The following is a 7,025-nucleotide window of genomic DNA, read 5'->3' as shown; positions in this document are numbered from 1 at the left end:
CTCATTTTTATGCTAATTGCTTTGTCAAAGCGTTTTGCTTCCTCCCACACAGCATAAAGGATGCGACCTGGGCTTGGCTGTTTTCACTCCAACGCTGTCCTCATGACAGCACGGTCCCTTCACCTGATGAAGGCCACTTGTGTTGTGGCTGAAACGTCGTGATTTTTGTTATTTTATTTTTTACCTACGTGACTTTACCGAATAGAACCAAAGAGTATGGATCCTTGCAGTCACGAAAGCTTAAAATCTAGAATATGAATAGTGTGTTGTACAGTGTATATTTTGTACTGTGTGTTGTTTAGGTGGTGTTGCATAAAGCGTGTATAATAAATTAAATGTGATGGAAAGTGTAGTGTGGTGTCAAGTGTAGCGTATGTGGTGTGATGTATAGTGTAGTGTGTGGCGAAAAACACATTTCCTAGGAGTTGAGCCATACTTCATCACGCTGGTGAGTGCAGGGTGGTAGGATCGGTTCAGGTATCACGAGCCAGTGATGCTCCCCATAGCTGGCAATTAAATTGAGATTGTAGGCTTCATTGACTCTATCATGGAGCTCTTGTGGTATTGCAGCCACACACCGTTGGTCATTGTATATTTACGTGCGGAATTAATGCATTCAAATGTAGCGGTTGTAATCGAGCTATTTAGTCCATGGGCCAGAGCAGTAATTGGTACAATGTAAGGTAGCATGTTTAATCACACTTTCGGATAAATACGCCTAATGAGTGTGTTACTTGATACACTCGGCTACATATGGTGCGAAATAAATTCAACATGCATACAACACCTCTCATTTCAAATGTTTATCAAATAATTCACTGTTTTTGCCCCTACATTTGGAATTTGCAACCACTGAAGTGATGCCATCTCGTGGATTAAGTGGGTATCTGAACTGCATGGCAAAACAGCCATCAAAATTCACTACTTTATTAAACACAGAAATAATGCAGTAGTCATTCATAAAGTCACGTAGAATGAGAATAAAATAATAAATTGATAAAATAAAATAACACAATAATATTCTCACGACGTTTCGGCCACAACACAAGCGGCCTTCAAAAGATGAAGGGACGAGACTGTCTGGTAGGACAGCGCTGGAGTGAAAGAGCCACGTTCAGATCACGACCTTTAAGCTGTGTGAGAGGAAACAAAGCGCCTTGACAAAGGAATTAGCATATAATTTAGCATTGAAATGGCTGAGTGATTAGCTTGTGACTGGTCACAGAAATAGCTATGTTAAAAGTTAAAGCATACACATCCGCAGAGGCACCCCTTGATAAAGGAATTAGCATAGCATTTAGCATTGAAATAGCTAAGTTAAAGCATACATATCCGCAGAGGCACCCCTTGACAAAGGAATTAGCATAGAATTTAGCATTGAAATAGCTGAGTGATTAGCTTGTAACTGGTCACAGAAATAGCTACGTTAAAGTCAGAGCATACACATTCACCGAGGCACTTAGTACAAATCAAACAGGAGAATTTAGCATTGAAATAACTAGGCGAATTTAGCATTGAAATAACTGAGTGATTAGCTAGTGACTGGTCACAGAAATGACTATGTTGAAGTCAAGGCCTACACATCTGAGCTATTCACAGTACTATATAGTCAACCAATAAAAAAAAACTAAAATATAAATTACCTTAATGTTATCAATAAACTCTATATTCTCCAATCAGCTAAGCTACCAACAATAAGTCGTTATATATCACAATGCTATATGGCGAAAAAATGGGTGGATTCTTACCCTCAACTTTAGCACCACGTATAGCTACGGGCCCCGTTCAGACGGACGAGTTCATCCATGGTCGGAACAGAGGAGGGGGAGAGAGACAGCTGCGAGGCGCTATCATACTCCATGTTGTAAACCATACCATTAACCGTGGTGTGAGAGGTATTAAGAGTCAATGGTGGCGAAAGAGCTGCGGTCTGAAGGTCATCGTAAAATACAATTAATTAAGAACAGAAATGATTTAAAACATCTTTCCAATGGTTACTAAGCCAGAATCCATCTTCTCGGTTGAAATTGCCTCTGTGTTTGTATATGTGAATGGCCTCATGAACGAATCTCTCATGGTAGCCGGTTGGTTTGCAAAGAACCTCCGTCTTGGAGAAGTCAATGTCATGTGAGCCCACTGAATTATAACAGTGATCTGCCACGGCAGAGGAGTTCGTCCTACCGTGTTTCAAGTCTGCTTTATGTTCGCGGATGCGGTCCGAGATATGTCGTTTGGTTTCTCCAATGTAGCTACTACCACAGAGGCACTTTAGTTTGTAAACGCCCGGGTACTGTATGTCTGGAACAGCATCTTTTACAGATGGAACTAAATCACGGATTTTATGTACTGTGTTGAATCGGACCTGGATCTTGTGTTTATTCAGGATCTTGGAGATATTTTTAGTGACCCCTGCAATGTAGGGTAAGGTGATGGTTTTGAGTGGCTCCACAAGAGGATCCTTCTTCATGACTGGAGTGATGGCTTTGCGGATTGTGTAGTCGGAGTAACCATTAGCCCTGAGAGCCTGGTGTACGTGCTTGAGTTCACTGGAAATGTGTTCCTGGTCGGAAATGCATTGGGCTCTATGGTATAGAGTCTTGATGAGGGAGTTCTTCTGGGATAGATGGTGGTGGGAATCCGGTTTCAAGTAAGCATCTGTATGGGTAGCTTTCCTGTAGACAGAGTGGCTCATTGAACCATCATGTCTCCTTTTAATTAAGACATCCAAAAAGGGTAGTTTGCCATCTTTTTTGACCTCCATGGTAAATCTGATGGCTGGGTGTATGGAATTGATGTGGTCGCGGAATTGGTCTAGAGCAGGCTGGCCATGTGGCCAGATGACAAAGGTGTCATCAACGTACCTCTTCCATAAGGTCGGGCGTAGAGTGGCAGTCTGGATGGCGTCAGTTTCAAATTTTTCCATGAATACGTTGGCTACAACTGGAGATAGGGGGGAGCCCATTGGGGTGCCCTCAGTTTGTTTGTAGAAAGTTCCATTCCAGGTGAAGTATGTGTTGGTTAAGCAATGTCTCACCAGGGGGGGTACATCAGTATGCAGTCCTTGATGAACCAGGTCTTCAATGATAGCGATGGTGTCAGGTACCGGGACTTTGGTGAACAAGGACACCACATCAAAACTGACAAGCAGGTCGTCTGGGGACAGGGAAATGCCTTTGATTGTCGATACCAGGTGAGTAGGATTTAGTACCGCAGAGGTGTTTTTTCCAGTGAAAGGTCGCAGTATATCAGCAAGAAAACGTGCCAGTTTGTAGGTGGGGGAGTTGATAGTAGAGACGATGGGACGAAGGGGTGTATCTTCTTTGTGTATCTTTGGAAGGCCATATAATCTTGGTGGTCTGGCAGCAGAGGGTTTCAACGAGAACTGTTTGATCTCATCAATTAATGCTGTTGAATCAGAGATGATTTTGTTCGATTTGGTGACCAGGCTGTTGGTGGGATCTCTTTTTATTTTTGTATAGCTGCCATCGTTGTGGTGGCCGAAACGTCGTGAGAATATTATTGTGTTATTTTATTTGATCAATTTATTATTTTATTCTCATTTTACGTGACTTTACCGAAAGAACCAAAGAAGATGAATCATTGCAGTCACGAAAGCTTTAAATCGAAATTTAAGTCATTTCATAGGTTCACGTTGCTGTATGGATGTCCCTTGGCTATTAGATCTGGACATGGCCTTACGAACTACATACAGAATCATTCCCAAGAATAAGAAATTGATTCAAACTTTTTTTTATTTTAAAGTACGTATTGTATTCACAAAATTATAAAATGTACACATTTACAATGGTAATAATCTTCTTTGTGGATGTGGTGCTGGCGCTGCTGGGCTGTGTTGTATCAGCGGTATTCATCAGGACCCGGTGTGCATCGCCCTTGCAGTGGTGGCAGCGGTGGTGGCAGGGGCAGCAACTTGACCACGTCCCTTGTGATATCATCCATCAGTGATGACGGTTGATCGCCGGGGTCGGGGGTCGTCGCTGCCGCCTCTTTTGATGCCATTTCCCATGTCCGCCGTTGATTTGACTGCACACGGGTATGGCCTTCATCTCTGGAGACCTGCACACAGCACATGGAACGACCGCTACGTGAGTTTCATTGGCCCAAAGGGCAACCTGGTGAACTTCCCGTGAGCTCAACAGAGATCGAGCCTTAACAGCAAAGGTGGAAGGCAACCTGCCCAACTTAGGTTAAAGTTATAATGATAACGGCGTGGCTCAAATTTCTTGCTCATGCCACTGCTGGCAGAGGATCCTCGAGTAGACAAACTCTGGATGATATTTGGTCTACTCTTCCACATTGACCACACTTGTGTGCATACCCACAAATACAACTCGTGGGTTACTCACCTGACGTAGAAGAGGATGTATGCCTGTTTCTCCATGACCACCCTGGTGTCGACCGGCGTCACCAAGTCGTCGTCCATCCGGAACCATCTCCCATCGCAGATCTGTATGCAAACAACATCGAAGATTAATTACGACGATTATCCAATTGCACCTAAACTCCCCATATATTAGTAAAATGACACATGAGGAACAGAGGTGACCCTCTTATTCCACCTATTATTGTGTTGTCCTATAAGTTGAGTAATCGAACCGATAATCCATAAAAATAATTAATTACATTTGAAAGTTCAAATCCTGGTTGGGACTTCACTTGGTCCATCATCTATCCAGGGTCAATAAAGTAACTACACATTTTTGGTGAAGTCACCAGTGGTTGTTCTATGCATACGCTCTCCCTCAGTCACAGCAAAGGACAATTTTCACCACTGGCTGAGGCCTATAAATGGGAGATGAGCACCACCTCATGGCTCATAGGAGCAGGAATCGTTTTGATTTTATTCACTGAATCGAATTATTTAAAGAATCTACGCGTACTAATGATTGGCGTGTGATTGTGTGATAATGAATGCAGTACATCACCTTGTTGTAACAGTAGTAATGTCCCTCTGTGCTGCATTTCCCGGAGTGCACAAGGACTGAGTATAACCTGTACACAACAGGGTCTGCGTCCTCCTGCTGCGACATGAATGGCCGCACGTCCAGGTGCTCTGGGTACGGGCAATGCTGCAGTGGTGCGGAAGGAGGCAGTGATGCAGAAACAGAGATGGTGTTAGGCAGGGAAGAGGGGAAGAATGATGCAGGGTCGAGTTATTGATTATAATTTTTGTTCTATTTTTTGACTTTACCAGGTAATGCTGACTGAACTATATAGCTCTTTCTCAGAAGCGATCTAGCCACAAATGATAGCTCAACAAAGTGGCTTTTCACTGTGAATAGTTTTAGCAGCCAAATATTCTAGAAGCAACTGGAGGACCCGGAGAAAAACCCACGTGAATACAGGGAGAACGTGCAAACTCCAAATATACAGGCATTAGGATCGGGATCAAACCCACGACCTGTATGCTTGGGGAGGGAGTTAAGATTTCACCGCCATAGAGCCCAGTTTAGGTAGATTAACCAGGTGGGCGCTCGAGAGAACATGAAAAGTCACATTTGTACGAGTGATCTCGGTTAAAACCGTGGCAAAAGAAATAACGCAAAATAAATCACAGAAATTACTCAAAAAGGAAGCAGCACAAAAACATGCAATGAGAAATTGGAGAAAATGCAGCCACATTTTAGGAGAAATGTAAAAAAAACTTGTATATTAACCAAACATTACCCGATTGATCTTGTTTCCAAACAGGTCATATCTCTTGATGGAGAGGGCCAAGACGTTCGGGAGATGGTGAAGGCTCATCCTCTTCGTGGCCTTCACCTTGCAACAGCACCTGCGCACCAAAAAGCAGCAGCGTCAGTTTAATGACCGAGATGCCCAGTGAATAACTGTACAAATATGTTGGCGTGACAAAGTAGACAGACTCGCGTGACATTGACGTCGTGCCATACTCACCTTTGGCAAGTGTATTCGTCCAGTGTCTCTGTCTTGGTGAAATCTGCAAAAGCAGTCAGCAGATCTGGCGAATTCTGTCAATTAGAACGATGTGAAGGCAAATGAGTGCTTGAAAAGAACACTGGAAACATTTTGCAGCCGTTAAAACAGTGAGTCCTTATGTTGTACTGGCTGTTGTGTGACATAAGAGGGCATTATCATTAGTTGACAGTAATTAAGGACGTGCTCCCAATTTTCAGATTCATCCAATGTGCAGCATTCCAGACGATGGGCAAACTTAATGTGTTTGAGTGACGCGACTAGTGTAATGTACACGATCCGAAAAAGATCAAAAGTGTTGCTTGAAAATGAGAAAATATTCATCCCAACGTTTAAATTCGAAACTCGTCACGAGCAAAGATACCATTTAATTAAATCAAGAATTCCTCGATTCTCACGTTGATGTGAAGACTGATGTCCAGGCAGTTTTCGAATCTGTCCGAGGTGCAGGAACACTGCGTGCACTCCACTGTGGAACACAAGTAAACGCACGCGCACACATCCACACGTGCAATTAGAGGAAGTTAGCATTCTGATTAGCAGAATCGAATAAAATGTGTTTGTATCTGATCAAATGGGTTGTTGTGTCTGTGTGCTTGTGCATTTTTCTATTGTGCGGGGAGTGGAAATATAGCGGTTAGCGCACTGGTGAACTGAGTTCGATCCTCGCTCACGGTCGATTCAGCCTCAAATTAGTATCTGGTGCATTGTGTAACATCAGCACTGGTGCTAGCCACCCGAAGGTGGCCGGGCATGGTGCTAGCCACACCACCTTGTCATGTGCCCTGTTGGCCTACATAGGTACTTGCTAATAGCAATTGCTCCAGCATTCTGTTAAGGCTTCAGGGAGATCTCTGTATTTGTGTGTTTTGCTTATGTCCTGCTGGGTACATGCGTATGAGTGCAGGGTTCATCTGCACTGTGCAGCATGCGTCGTCATACTCGGTGTGATTGCTACTTGCAGCGATGATTTTGCACATGGAGCTGGCACACACCTGTCGATTTTAGCTGCCCTGTGAAGATCTGGTGAATCACCGAGGTCTTCTCCACATGTTCTTCTGGCCTGC

At 43.6% G+C, this 7,025-nt stretch overlaps 1 long non-coding RNA gene across 1 annotated transcript; it reads left to right on the top strand.

Annotated features, from left to right (window-relative positions):
• The first annotated feature begins 3,932 nt into the window (after positions 1–3,932).
• Positions 3,933–6,533, top strand: LOC142930434 (uncharacterized). Its single transcript, XR_012946376.1, has 2 exons — positions 3,933–4,106; positions 5,713–6,533. It is a non-coding gene; the product is annotated as an uncharacterized LOC142930434 (long non-coding RNA).
• The last annotated feature ends 492 nt before the right edge of the window (positions 6,534–7,025 follow it).

This window comes from Petromyzon marinus, chromosome 39, assembly GCF_048934315.1.
Source record: "Petromyzon marinus isolate PM22_M1 ecotype Great Lakes invasive population chromosome 39, UKy_Petmar_22M1.pri1.0, whole genome shotgun sequence".
Lineage (NCBI taxonomy): Eukaryota > Metazoa > Chordata > Hyperoartia > Petromyzontiformes > Petromyzontidae > Petromyzon > Petromyzon marinus.
The sequence above is the reverse complement of the archived record's forward strand: the minus strand, read 5'-3'. Positions and strand labels throughout refer to the sequence as shown.